This window comes from Motacilla alba, chromosome 6 (assembly GCF_015832195.1).
Source record: "Motacilla alba alba isolate MOTALB_02 chromosome 6, Motacilla_alba_V1.0_pri, whole genome shotgun sequence".
Taxonomy (NCBI): Eukaryota; Metazoa; Chordata; class Aves; order Passeriformes; family Motacillidae; genus Motacilla; species Motacilla alba.
This window is the reverse complement of record NC_052021.1, coordinates 903524-917944: the sequence shown is the minus strand read 5'-3', so window position 1 is coordinate 917944 and position 14421 is coordinate 903524.

Sequence of the window (14421 nt, the reverse complement as noted above, 5' to 3'; positions counted from 1 at the left end):
GGGTCTGAGGTGTCCCCTCTCAAGTCAATAAACAGAGGAGCCTGGTCCCCACGTGGAGAAGAGCTCTTCTCGTCTTTTACTTTCGTCCATGTAAGACGGTGTGGGCTGGGGTCCAGAGCTAGCCAGAGTGGACCCTCAACAGCCCGAAAGACATGTTTTTACACTAAATATTCTATGAAAATATACCAGTGTTTTTATACTAGTATCAGCTGTGAGATAGTGATTGACACAGATGATGGTGCACTGGATCTGTCCTGATGGATTGCTGAACTTGTATCAGGTCTCTGCATTTGCTCCTCCTGAATTCCACAAGACTTCCAGCAGCCCACCTGTGACTTCAGCACAGCTCAAGCTACAGTTCCTAAACTCCATATATGCATGAAACACCAAGAAGAAGTTCCACAGAATTTTTCTCTATCACGAAACTTTGCTCCATAAGGTGACCCCAACAAGCTGTGCACAGCCAGAGCTGTTATGGGGACATGAGACAGTAGAAGAATAAAAAGTTCATGAAAAAATTGGCGCTTAGCCTAAAAGTTAGAAGCAGTTTATCTGCTGGTGGGGGTAAAACTCTGACAGTGCCATAAATAACACTTATAGATCTGGCCTCAAAACTCTAGTGTTTACCCTCTGGAAGTCTTGCTCTGTGCTGACAGACATGCATTAAAATGTTATCCCTATGTTATATGCATATATAAATGCATGTACTAATTATTTTCTTTATCACTGCCTCTTGCTACCATCCCTCAAAAGCAAATTGTTTTCTTAACTCTAAAATATAATAAATTTTGTAGTTTACTGCTACAGTGAACACTCAGGGTGCATTAACACAATTTTGAATTTTAGAAGCAAAGTGTTTTACTTTAAGTAGCAGATTCCTGAACAAAATGAAAAAATCACTTTTGTGGAGGGTGTTTTCTTCAACAATTCACCTCGAGCCTGCTTTCTGTATTTTTACATAATTGTAGGTAATTTCCTTAAAATATTAATCCTGTTTCATGTAATGGTGTATAAAAACCCCCTGTATGTCTCATGACACCTCATTAAATTCTCATTTCTTACCGAAATTTTGTATGTAATGCACCAAACAGTTTTCTCTTTTGGATGGAAGTCAAAGAATATTTCAGTGGAACAGATCAGATGGTTACTAAGCAAAGTCCTTCCTAATGAACTTAGTGGGCCAACTTAACACTGCTCAAGTACATAATAATCATAAAATTATTATTTCATTGAAAACCATACAACTCTAAGTATATATTAAAGCTCTTTTAAAAATTATTTGAGAGGTCTGCTAATCTAAATTTCCACTGACTTTTTAATAGGGTTCAACATTCTTAAGTGAAGATGTGATGAGAAAGCATCTACTATAAACTACCCTGTTTTCACTAGTTCTGGGGAAATAGTTTATTCATATTTTAGTGTGTTGTTGTTTAAAATGTTCTTTTGTTCTCAAGTGATAACAGGAATTATATGGAAAACAGAGGTATTGTGCTATGCACTTAATGAACACAGAATAAAAGAATGGCCCTGGTCTGAGGACTACAACACAGCTTGTAAAGTCAATGTTACACAGGGGAGACAGAGGTCTGGGTTCAGATCTATGGGCTTAGCAGCAAATTTTGTTAATGCAGTTCCAATTCTTACTGGAACTGTTAGAAACTCAAAGGAGTAATTTCATAAATGTGGTGAAATTCACATCTAGTGAAAACCTTCTGAATAGATTTATTAATCAACATTAATTTGCCTAACACATTCAGAAATTATCTTCACAAACAGATTCTTCAAAATCACTTGTGAAATTAAATGGTATTCTGTTCCTCTCTGAATAGTTTAGATAACAAGAACAGTGGGAATTTTGATACACATATTTTGTAGTTCAGTCAGATCCTGCTCAGGCTACTTGTGAGAATTCACATGAGAAAAATGATTCCCCAGATAGAAATGAACAGTAAATACAGAATTATTTCAAAGCACTTTACATTAATTAGTTTAAAAATCCAAATGAATATTCACAGAAATAAACTGAGTGATTGGCTGAATGCTTTGTTCCCAAAGACTTTGCACACAGACAACTCTAACTAATATCTCTGTGTACTGGCAGGAGGAAGTCAGTGCTTTTCTGCATGGCACGAGGGGGGATTGGCAGGCAGTGCCACGCTTCCATCTTACACAATGCCTGCAGGTGTGATCTTGAGGGAGTTTTCATTGGTTTTTGGTGGCAAAATTACCTGAATAACTTGGGGAGGCCTTGAAAAGACACTGGGAAGTGAATACGGCTGTAAGCTACGGAGACAGTATAATGTTAGTGTATTATGCAAAGGTCCAACCATCTTCCTTTACCTACATCACCCTGAGCTCATTGCCAAGGCAGAGGCAGTGCTCTGTTCCTCAGCACTTGTGCAGGTAAAGAAGGTCCTGTTTCACCCCTTATCCAAGGTGTCTGCTGGCTGGCAGCACCATCTTTAAAGGCTGGCTACAGGAAACATCACCAGCAGGCCTTGGAACTGACTAAGACTGGTTCTTACGTGCTGAGGACTGATGCAGTGATCTGGTGCACATGTAGGTGTCTATATCCTACAGCCTGAGAAGTGAAAATTGCTACTTTCTTCAGCAGAATACTGCCCAGAGAGACACCATTCCAAATAACAAGTTTTGGATTAAAAAATCAAAAAATACTTTCTAGCCTTCATTCTTTTAACTGGGGAGAAGTTTCTGAAAAACTCATTTGCATTAAAGTGTATAGGAGATTCATTTTACAGCATCTGAATAAAATAATGATAGGATTTCAAGACCCTGTGATAGTTTTTTAGATAGGGGATGAGGAAGGAAGAATAGATTGAATATTCTCAAGAATTAGAAAGTATAGCCATAGACTAGGATATTAAAAGCCTGTGTTGCAGAATTTATAGACTGCCATTAGGATTTAAATCTGTCAGTCTATCCTTGAAAAGACATTTGACTGAAATTATGGGTGGTGGGTCTGTGTGTACGATTAAAATCTTTCAGCTCTCTGGCAGCTCTGTCCCACAGCTGTGGTATTTGATGCCGAGGACTGATGACAGCAGACCATTATTTACTCAGTGACAATTTCTGGAGCACATGCTAGAGAAGCGCTAGGGCAGAGAAACAGAATAGTTTGAAAGAAAGCAAAACTGTAGGGAGGCTTCTCCCCTGGAAATCTCTTGGAATATTGCTAATCATCTCAGCACAGGTACAGAAGGCTCTGCAGTGTGCAGTGCTTCAACCACTTGGGAAAAAAAATGGGGGCTGCCCCCCCAGGGAGGCACTGCTCCACCTGCTTTTTCAAGGCAAAAGCACCCTCTGGAAAGCAGGAGCTGTGGCTCTTGCTGTGATTTCAGAGCCATATCCACTTTGAAGAGTAACCCTGAATGTGTATGTTAAGCTGTCTGATGCTGGAGACCTTATTTATTCCTGCTGGAATTAGGTTTGAATGGGTCTTTAGCATAAAAAACATTGGTGGCCAGCATGAACGTTAGTGATGAAGTGGGAAGTAGAAGGAGACAGTAAAGGATTTCACCAGGAGGTGACAAGAGAAGCTCCATGCTGCTCACGCTGCTTGGCTTCTTTCTGTAACCAAAGCTGACACTACTAAAGGAGTCAGGATAGCTGAAGAAAAACTCTGTATACCCTCAGAGGCAGTAATTCCTATCAAAACTTTAACAGAAGGAGCCTCAAGATGCCATGTTTAATCAGAACATGCAAGCAGGCACAGGCTGGTAATACACAGCCATTAGAAATGAAAATTTTTCAGAGGACATCCTCTGAGGTTACTAGTCTATCTGATAATTATAGGAAGAATGTTCTGACAACACCCTCCTGCAGTCAAGGCAGCACACGCTGTCAGTACTAAACAAAGCAGTCTGAAGGAGTGCCCTTTAACAAAGAGCAGTTAGGGATTTATGAGGAGAAAGAAGATGTAGGATAAGATGAGAATGGCTTGAGATCACCAGTAAACACAGATTTGTCTTCTGCACTGATTTGGAACCTGCACATTGAGAATATATTGTAGTGTTATTTTCAACAAGCAGATCTGAGGACACCCACCATGGACTTGGTAACTAAAAGTTCCTGCTGCATGTTTCTCCTGAATAAGCAACTCAGATTAGCTCTTGGGCCTTCTTTCCTGGTGCTCTGGTTTCAGCTAATTTTCTTGTGAGCAGCTTGTCTAGCACTATGGTTTGGATTTGTGCTGGAAGCACATTCAGGGTGATGGAGATTGTCCTCCCAGGTCACTGTCACACGTGATGGGGCCCTGCTCTCCTGGGGATGGATGAACACCTGCCCAGCCATGGGAAGTGGGGAATCAGTTCCTTGTTCTGCTTTCCTGGTGTGCATGGCTTTTGCTTTATCTGTTAAAATGACTTTAGCAACCCACAAGTTTACTCCCTTCTGCCCTTCCAATTTCCCCCCCGTCCCACTGGGGGCAAGTGAGTGAGTGGCTGTGAGGGGTTCAGCTGCCTGCTGGATTTTGCCCCTTACACTTGGAAAGCTTCTGTCTTTGAGCTGTAAACCTCCTGTCCAAGGAGCTTCACACTGGCTTTTGTCCACAACGCATTTACATGACTGAATGGAAACCTGCATTCTTGTGCTGCTATCAGTATTTAAATATTTAGGTCTTAAAAGCTGTAAATGACTCAGGAGCTGAGAAGCACATTCCTTGTCACTCCTCATGTCGAATACAGGGTACACAGGCTGATACTGCAGAGGTCTTGCTAGTGCTGCCATTTTCCCCCTGATATTCCAGATGTTACTGTCAGCTCTGTATTGACATGAAAGCAGCTCCAGGGGTCAAGACTGAATCCACCACAGCTAATCACAAAAAGATGATATGGCTGATTTCAAGAAAATACATTATGATGTAAATGAGCAGAAAAACCAGGAAAAAGCACCCAACTAGTTTCCAAGATCTGAGCAGATAGTTCAAATGGAAGACAGATATTTTACTTTTCACACATACAACTTACAATCCCTCTCCCTCCTTCTTTTCATTGACTCCTGTCCCCGCTGCCCCAGTTTCTATGAAAATGACCTAGTTTTCAGTAACAATCAGTATGTCACGATGACTTTGGAGATCCCCTAACGTCCTCGCCTATGTATCACTGATAGCTTCTCAGTGACACCTCTGTAGCACCTAACTTGTGCAAACAGACTTCCAGCAGACAGACTTTAGATTTTTATATACAACAGGTCACAATTCACAGTTTGAAAGCAAACTAGGTCTTACATGAAGATTCCCAAGTATCTCAGTATCTTGCTATATGCATAAAATACAGAGAAAAGGCAGATTCAAATACAAGCATCCTGATGAAAGGCTTATCCAAAATAAAAATGAACAAATCTTGTCCTTCCCCAAGACACCATGGTTGCATGTGTGCAGATATGGCTTAAGCCTTACAATAATAAATGAAGCATTGACAACCTGTGTCAACATCACCAATCAAAGAAACCGTAGAAAGGGCATAAGCCTCAAATCCAGAACTAGATAGTGATCTTCGGGTTCAGAAGCTTTACTTCTGTTTCCTCTTTCACTTAAGATACTTCAGGACACATTAAATATATCCAGGCTAAGGTCACTGCAGAAGTACCTGAAATGGAAATTGAAATGGTGACTGCTCAGCAGTGCTAATGGGTGACCAAAGAAACCACCTGGCATGGAAGGCAGAAAGGCCCAGTGCAGCACGGAGAGCTGGCTGCAGGTTGGGATGCCAGAGGCCCAAGGACTCCCTGTAACAGAGTGAAGTTTCCCTTGCTGCTGAGATAAGGAAAACCCACAGCATTGTTTTGTAGAAATCCTGGAAAGCCAAGCCCAGGGACCATCTCTGGGCAGCAGAGCTGCTACTTGGGATGGAAACCACTCTGGGCTGAGGCACCCTGTGCCAGTGCTCCCTGCGCTTGTGCTGCTCCAAGTCTTTATAAAGAATCAAACTGTGATGCATCTTGGCAGACTCTGAGTAGAACCACTAATGGTGGTAGGACCCTGTCCAATGCACTTTAAAAATATATTTTAACACTAATACACACTTAAATTGCCTCAAGGAGTACAATAAAAGTTCTCTATCATATTACTGAAATTAGGTTCCCACTGTGAGAGATTATTTTCAGATTTTAAATCTATTTGAACTTAGATTGTTCTAACAAGAGATCTTAAATTACATAAAATATTTTTTAAAACTCAAATTACTGTCCCCTTCTCCACCCCACAAACTCACTCTCACCTGAGGCTGAATTGCTGCATATACAAACTGACAGCAAAATGGGAGCCAGATCTCTGTGATACAAAGCATTCATCCTCCATTACACTCTGGAATAAATTATGATGGACAGTTTTTAGTTATTAATATCTCCTTTTGAACTATGCTGTAATAGCATGTGCCATATTTCCTGGACGTGGGACAAATGTTTCTGTGTGATTTGTTTACACCACTGAAAGCCTGGCATCAGTAAGCTCCATTCCCCCAGGGACAGTTCAAGTTAAAACATGAGTACTGTGTAGGGAGCACAGTAAAGTACTGCACTGACTTTGCAAACCTTCAGGAAAATGAAATTACTATAAAATAAGCACTGGTCTCCATCTATATTATCCTCCTAAAACATCACCTTTTAATCTATTAAAACCACTCCTGTTCATGTCACCCCAAAGGAACATGCAGAGGCTGCATGAACAAATTCTCTCTGCTATAGCACAGCCAGGCCTATTTCTCAAGGATTGTGAGCTGTGGGAGCAAGCATCACCTCCCATCCTCTTCCCCAGTTTGATTTATATTGACATGCCTTCTCCCCCACAATGTCAGTGATGTGGTTTTGAACAATCCTTTATTTTCCCTAAAGTTCCAGTTCTCGTATGTTTTACTGTTGTGAGAGTCTCACTGGTAGAAGTCTTGTTAGAAAGCTCTGCAGAATTTTTCTACCTTTATTTTATTATGACTAATAAATTATAGATTCTGATCTTGAGGAGAATAAACAAAGATTAAGTCCCTTCATTCCCTTTTCCCTCACACACCACTTCTAAAGATTATAATTTCTCCTTCGATTATCATGAATTTCAGTGCTCCTCAAAGAGGGAGATTCAGACTGACACTGAGGAGGTTTTTAACAACTTGTTGGCAGCAGCTTTATTTAAACTCAGCACAGGTCACACACCTTGCATAACAACCTCCACATCACACCTGAAACCTGCTAGATAAAGCTGATCTGATAAAGAGCTACAGCCTGGACTCAAACACTGCAGCTGGGGGAGGATTTGCCTCTTTTCTGGATTTTCCAGCTCGTTCTATCAGTGTAACTTTGTTTGGCACTGAAAAACGAGAGCAGGCAATAACTGTATTCAGCAACTGTCCTTTCCCATGGTCAAACAGGTCTAACTTCCCAAATTTGGGAACATTATTGATTTAATTTTATTTGCAGAAATGATACCTCACATACAGAAAAAGAGTGTGGCAGTGTAAGTCACCTCCAAAGGGGAAGTGTTTGCTAGCAGCCCTATGTAATTCTCATTAAGAATGATAATGCAGGCAGTGAAAGACTATACAAAGTGATTTTCTATATGCCAAACTTTCTAATTAATCCTGCATTGGGTCTACTGACATAATTTTATCAATGTCAATGCTGATTTTATGTCTGCTGACAGTCATTTAGCAAACACAATGTTCTGAAGAGGTGGAAGGCCACCAGCATAAAAAGTGCTTGAATTTAAAAACTAAAAGAAAAATAAAGGTATTTCCCGATAATAACTAAAATTTGGAAGTCCTATTTGATTAATAAGAAGTAGGAGAGCAGTTTCCATCCTGGAATACCACTGTGAAAAATAAAAAATAATGCATATGGAACAAATGCTGAGTATCACAGAATCACAGTATAGGGAATTCCATGATATGTCAGCCATGGAAGCACATAGAATCCATCCATCCATCAGCCACATAAAGGCCATATATACTATACAGCCAGCAAGGCATTTCCACAATTCAAGTTCTATTTACCTTAAGGAAGTATGGGGAGATACAAAATAATGATGCTCCTAGCAAGTCAGCTTCATCTGTTTCCTTAGCTGACACTGCCAAGTTCATCAGCAACGTCATCCTGTGTGGCTGCTGGAATGTATGTGCTCTTAGCATGGAGGTTTGACCTACTGCAGCCACAGTAAGATAAATGACTCTTCCTCAACCAAAATTGGCTTGCCTTGCATAGGAGATTTTATGAACCACAACTTGTTTTCCAAGAATTCACAGTACAGAAATTATTTGGCATATTGTCTGTCATAACAAACCTTGAGAGTGGCATACATTTTTTTAAGCCTTCAGGAGGTATTTGAATAATTTACTTTAACAGTCAGACTTTCTGCTTCCTATCATCAGAATTTGGTCAGAACCAGCCACTGTAATTCATTCACCATTCCCTAGTTTTCCAACACAGAATGAGTGAGCACAAATCTAACAACCAAATTACTACTCCACAATTTACCAGGCCATGGAGGAATTGGAATGTGATGTTTTGACAGAGCAAAGCCCTGCTCTATAAACACAACTCCTTTTCCTGGGACAAGGCAAGGCATGTCAATGTGGAGCATTACCTGTCCAAGCTGTAAGACTCTGTGGCTCTGACAGCAACATTTCCTCGCCAGCTGGGCTAGAGCTTGCCAGGGAAAAGGGAAAAGGACTCAACAGCACTGTGGGCTTGGAGGGTGACACTGAGCAAGGCCCTGTTACCTCTCTGCACCTTTTTCTCCTTACCTTCACAAAGACAAACCCTCCACACTCATTCCAGTAAGACTCCCTAAAATGTGTAAGTAAAAACAATGCTGTGATTTTATTTATTTATAAGCAGCTATTACACTTAAAACACAGGGAAGCTGTATGAGAAACACATAAAATCATCACACCAAAAGACAGGCTTACTGCCACAGACTAAGTTTGAGCAAGTTTAGGAAGACAACTGTGAGGATTCACAGTAGATATTTTTCCTCTACATAATGAGATTTTTTGATTGGCTACTTTTTTTTTTTTTAAACAGCCATAGCTAAATAGCAAACATCTTTATTTCAATTAGTTTCTAAATAATATCTATAGCATTTCCCTCCTCTGAAATTATGTATTCTTTGTAGAAATAAAGGATACACAAAACCAAGGAAATCCTCGGCGATCCTTTCTACACCTGCATCCTCACCTTTGAAACAATTCCCTCAGGTAGGGATGAACGATACGAATCAAAAGGCACTTGGAATAAATTCACTTGGGTTACACATCTTGAAGACCCTGGAAAGTACTAATATATTGATCAAATCGTTGGAGGCAGTGACATAGAAATTCTCTTGGCACTCATGGCACTAGCAAAATCTTCAGATAATGTAATTTAGTTCTTAATAAAACTTTACAACCCAAGACAAAAGGAGACTGCGAAAAAAAAGAGAAGAGGAGAAGGAGACTATTTGCATTAATAACAGCAGAAGGATATTAACATTCTTGAGGCATTTTTTCCCCATAAGAAGCACCTTCATAAACACAAAGACATTCAGAAAGCACTTGTGCCTTGCAAACTTCACTGCTCGTTTTCTGGGTTACTTGGAAATTCTTTATTTAGTATTTTTAACACTGAAATTATCCTGAGGAGTACAACCTCCCTTTCTCCCCTCTCACCATGTGAGAAATGGTAACAAGTCAGCACTTTTTGTCTGATCACAGGCACTTAAATCCCAACCAAGAAGAAAATGCTGGAAGAGGCCCTGGTGTCTCACAGTAGGTGTGCACTTACGAAAACCCATTTCTGTACCAATAGCAGCTCTAAGCTGGGTGTTTTACCTTGGCAGCTCAGCTGAGCAGGTAGGGAGGTACTTTTTCATTGCTCTTAGAAGGTTTCCTGGTCTCATTCCTTAGCACTTTAAAAAATGCCTCGAATCTCCTGTGTTGACACACGTGACTTCTGAGACGTGCCTGATCTGTGCAAGGTTACGCCGTAACCAATTTACAAATATCATGCCATTGATGCCAACAAATACCCCTCCATCACTTCTAGGGGCTTTTTTATGTTTTGTTGTTTTTTCCTTGGTTCACTACTTTTAAAGTTGCCTTTAACGTGCCAACCCATATTGCTTAGCAATTCTACTGCTTAGCAGAGGTTTATTGCTAAGTATTTTTAGCAAGTACCTATCATTAAACAGGTGTTAAGATAGATTTGAACTTGTTGGAATTAGCTGCTGGATAAATACTGAGACAACATAATTAAATCCGTAAGAAACTGCCCTTCAGTACCTTACATGAACGACATCAATAAACCACAAGCCCCTTCTGTTAACTCAGAAATCATATACCATCTTGAGTTATCTACATTCCATCAATTCATAGCCACAGATCACACTAAAGGCAAAAAACCTAGGAAAGCATAAAAATGCAACATAGCACAAGAAACCTGAACCCCTAAAAAAACCAGCTTGAGCAGTCACTTGATGTATAATATCAACCAACATACAAGGCTTGAGGTGGGAATGAAAGGTGAGGGAACATTTTTGAGTTATTACAGGCACATGGCTTGAGCTGTGCAACTTGGAATCCAAACAGCAGCATCCCTCTGCCTGCAAGAACCCAGAAAGGTCTAGAAGACACTACATAAAGGTTAGGAATCCATGTACCACTCTGGTTTTGCAAAATTTCACTGAGTATTTCAAACAGTCAGCTTCCTTTAACAAAATAATGATATCCAGGACAGCCTGAAAAAAATTAATCCATCCCCTGGTTTCTAATGCCTTTTCCAAAACCACTCCTTACAACTCTTACTGTACAGATAACAAAACAAATGAGATCTTTTCTTGTTTCATATGCAGACAGGCTTAGAACATACTATGAACCTAATAAAGCCAACTAAAAACAGAAACAAAAAGGGGAAATGTCTTCTAAACACTTGACTGCAACCCCCTCACAGCCTTCTCCCTGGACTCCACCAGTCCAGGGACTCCCCCACCCTGGACACCAATTGTTGTTGCTGGGTCTAAGAAGGTCAAGGTTTAGATAACCCAGCAGGTACCAACATTGATTTAGGCACTTCTGTTTCAGACAGGAAGCAGAAACCAAACCATCTGGGGACCTGTGAAAAGTTAGAGACTTCCTAGGTTATGCATCACCGAAATGTGGTGTTTGGAAGCCTCAGTGATGGGCTTAGGTACTTAATGACTTTTACATGACTGACTCCTCACTTATTTAAAGCTAAACTAATGACAAAATATCAAATAAGTTAGCTCAGGCTTAATCTTCAGGTATTTGCACAAGGAAATCTTTAAGGAGTACCATCAACAACTGTGAGACTTGTGTCTCATGCTGAACATCAGTCTGACAGAGCACGCTTTGAAGTCAGTAAAAAACCCTGTATCTTTGAAGGATAAAAAATTCTGCTTACTTGTTGCTGCCTGAGTTTTCTACTTGGTTTTTCATCTCTTTCCTCTACTGTGAACAACACAGAAGAAAGAAAAAAACATTAAACTTGCCTCATAGGTTCAGTTTCTCAGACCTGTGATTTATGCTGGAGATGATGGCTAGGAACCAAAAAGCAAACACAGAATGAAATAAACATCCAGAATGCATATGCTATGAGAACAGGGGAGCTCTTCCCTAGCTGGATGCTGCCATTTAATGTAGTTTTAAATTAACAGTGTGTTATTTAAGTAATTAAAGCTACAAGTTGATCCCTTCTATTATTTTTCTCCGAGGATTTAAAATATTGGAAGAAAGCTATTCCACAGTTTCTGAAGTTACAGAGAAAAGATGTACCTACTAGCAGAGGAAAGGAGACAGGGTGGTTTCATAACCAAGCTATGTCAGTACAATAGCAGTTAATTTCACTTAAAACATCTTGCTCACCTTTCTGTTTCCACTGTACTCCTGTCCTTGCAGCACCAAAAATTAGAGCAGTGAATGAAATGCAAAGCTTCTTCTGCCCTGGCAACACACGCTAGCTGATCTCAAATGATGAACAATGAGAATCAGTAAATACAGGGTCACACCCCAGAGAAGAGGCCATCATATGAACTAAGGAGAAACCTGAGGTACTTGCCAACATGCTAAAGAAAGCCATTTTATATTCTCAGATAGGCAGCCAGGCTGAACTCAGCCAATCTGGTGTGTGTGCTGGTGTTATAATTCACTACAGCCCACAAGATGCCAGCACCTGACAGAAGCAAGTTCTAAGCCCTTGGGATGCTCAGGGCTGGAGCACTTGTCCTGTCTGGGTTTGTTCTCTGGGACAAGAGGTGACTTCAGCCTCCCAGCAGCCCCTCCAGTTCAGAGCAAAGGGGGAAAACACCTGCAGGAACAGCAGTAGGAAGGGGCATGAAAATGTGGTGGGCTGAACCTGAGCCTGGGGAGAGGGGAGGGGAAATATTTCTCTAAGGGATAAATTGCTTGGCTTTTTTTTCTTATATGAATCACTAATTAAATTTGTGTTCATTGCCAACAAATTAAGGAAAATTCCCTAAGTCAAGCCAGCTTTGCCCCAACAAATATGCTATTTGATTAACTACATGCTTATCCTTGTATTAAATTCAGATTAATTGTACAAGAACCCTCCTGCATGAAAACAATTTCTCTTGATGCCAAGGTGCATTTCCTCCTGAGCTAAGAAAAAAAGGGTGTAATAGAAACCACAGCTTAGAGGTCTGAGGATACCAACAAATTCCCTCATGCCAGTAAAATGACAAGAAATTATTCTTATAAACTATTACCAAGCTCACATTTACAAGAAATGAAACAATCCTCGACACAGTACTGTCAAACATAAGGTGACAGCCAGAATAAAGGGTTTCAGTGATTTAGCCCTACTGTGCCCACTTCAGATAGCAATCAAGACAAGTCTCATGTTTCATCTTATTCTGATGGGTTTTGAGAATTTCAGTTTCTGGCTTTGAGTAACAAAATTTGGGTTTCAGGTGGACCCCCACCTGCCTGATGCATTATTTCTGATCACTTGTGTCAGGACCCAGGCTTGGCAGTCCTGTGACTGCTGAGACATGATGAGCAGAGGAGGCTCCAGCTCACACACAGTTCCTGAAGTTGGACCTCTGTCCCTGGGAAGGGATTCCACAGCCTGCCTGGAAACCTGTCCATGTTTAGCTGTCCTTGCATGAGAGGCCTTCTCTGGGCAGCTATGGCAGAACTTTTGTCTTAGCATCAAATGACCATTCCTGTTCAGGATGCATTGTTCATGCAGATCTCCTACTCGAGCCACTTCTGAAAAATGAGATATCTTCTAGGATGACTGACAAAAACCAGCCAGATCAATCCTTGTGGATATCACATTTAGACACACTCTGCATGTTCTAAAAAATGTCAAATCCATGACATCTAATTGCAAAATAATGAGCTTTCCAGTTTAGACCAGGTCAATGTGGTTACTGTGCTGTTCAATCTGTACCTGGGGGCAGGTACAGGCACACAGAGGAGTGCAACGAGAGGGCAAGCGAGTGGCCACACACACTCTGCTACTCTGACACTGCAACCAAGAATTAATTAGAAGAATCCATGCGTGTTTAGCTGTTTTCCAGTTTATGGTTATTGACATGCTCTCCTTCAATAAGTAAACTGCAACTCTTAGGGCTTCTTCAATTAAAAAGAAAAAAGAAAGAAGAAATCTTTTCTAGAGAACTATCAGACATGTTGCTTAACCAACATTCTTTAATCATTGTCTTTGTTTAAAAACAGTGCTATAAAATCATTATTAACACAAGTACTGGTGATCTACATTCCATTAGTCCATAAAACTTGATAAATTATCAATAGTTCAACAGCCGTCAGCAGTTTTGACTGCTTTATGATACAGATAAATTGAGTAGGCTGAGCTTTAATTCCAGTTTTAAAATAATGCTCCTGGTAAACTTGATCTGGCTTTCAAATCATTGCAGTAATGCAGCTGAAAAGAGATTAAAACATATTTTACTGTGAAAGAGCATAAACAAATCATTTTCATTACAAGCTACTAGCATTTGTTTGTTTGTTTGTTTTTTAATGCAGATACTCCTTCTGTATCTTTAAATATTTCACTGATGATCTGCCTGCTAGAAACCAGGACTGATTAGAAAGTTAGGTCAGAAATCACTGTCTGTGAACTTGCATAACTGACAGTCTAAGGACTGCCTGCATGCTAAGGACAAATCCATCTTTGTGTACTTTTTATGGGGAGAGCTCTAAGCATCTTCCATTTCCCTGGTTCTGAAAATTAACAACATTAAATATTCCCCTGAAAAAGTGCCATCCATTTCCCAGGGGATGAGTGCTGGGGAAGGGGAAAGAGGTGGAATAATTCAGGAGACAATAAACTCAACTGAGCAATGGCAGGTTGATTTACATATAAAATCCCTAAGTCTTGTCAGCTAATATAAGCTCCAACTCAAATAAAAGCCCAATGTAGTAGCTGTGGGAAACAGAT